General features: G+C 47.0%; 1 non-coding gene across 1 annotated transcript; it reads left to right on the top strand.

Moving 5' to 3' along the window:
- The first annotated feature begins 456 nt into the window (after positions 1 to 456).
- On the top strand, positions 457 to 648 carry LOC128402228 (U2 spliceosomal RNA). Its single transcript, XR_008327627.1, has one exon. It is a non-coding gene; the product is annotated as a U2 spliceosomal RNA (small nuclear RNA).
- Positions 649 to 976: the final 328 nt, after the last annotated feature.

The raw sequence follows: 976 nt of genomic DNA, 5'->3' as shown, positions 1-976 counted from the left end.
TTTCCAGCTTCCAGCCTGCTTCCAGCTCAGCTCACACACTACAGTGACTTACCGTATGTCCTCCTACCACAAGCACCACATCACATAGTGGCCTTTGACTGGACTTAACTGTCCAGGGGTCCTTTACTTTTACCTAGCAGCTAGGGAGGGAAGGGAAGGTCTACCCATTTGTCCTGTGCCACAGAGCAATTTCTTTGGTTATGCTAATTGTGGTGCTTAACTAGTCAGCCAAAGCCATTGTCTAGTCAAAGGGACAGTTTGAGCAAGCTTTCTCTCATGCATTCCACTTAGTACATCATCCAGACTAACTCTCCCCAAACTCATAGGATTTTATATACCTTTCTCTTTAAATAAATGTTTAGGCAGCTAATGTAGAAATTTAAGACAGAGTCCAACAAAGCTGAAGTTGCAATCCTATGCACACATTTTCGTGGAAGTCAAAACCATTCAATGCACGTCGCTTCTCAGCCTTCCGTCTAAGATCGAGCGTAGCACCCGTTCAGATCAGTTGAATATCTGATATGTTCTTAATGTAAGAAGTATATATTGAAATGGTTTTTGAAACTAGGAGCTTGGATAAGAGCTTTGCTCAGTGCAGTCCACACACTGACCTGGCATTGCATGCTCTCTAGGAGCAACACAGGTAAAGGTAAAGGGACCCCTGACCATTAGGTCCAGTTGTGACCGACTCTGGGGTTGCGGTGCTCATCTCGCTTTATTGGCCAAGGGAGCCGGCGTACAGCTTCCAGGTCGTGTGGCCAGCATGACTAAGCCGCTTCTGGCGAACCAGAGCAGCAAACAGAAACTCTGTTTACCTTCCCGCCAGAGCGGTACCTATTTATCTACTTGCACTGGATGTGCTTTCGAACTGCTAGGTTGGCAGGAGCAGGGACCGAGCAACGGGAGCTCACCCCATCGCAGGGATTCGAACCGCCGACCTTCTGATCTGAAAGTCCTAATAGTTTAAAATCAGATG

Source organism: Podarcis raffonei, chromosome 14 (assembly GCF_027172205.1).
Source record: "Podarcis raffonei isolate rPodRaf1 chromosome 14, rPodRaf1.pri, whole genome shotgun sequence".
NCBI classification, from domain to species: domain Eukaryota; kingdom Metazoa; phylum Chordata; class Lepidosauria; order Squamata; family Lacertidae; genus Podarcis; species Podarcis raffonei.
The sequence above is the reverse complement of the archived record's forward strand: the minus strand, read 5'-3'. Positions and strand labels throughout refer to the sequence as shown.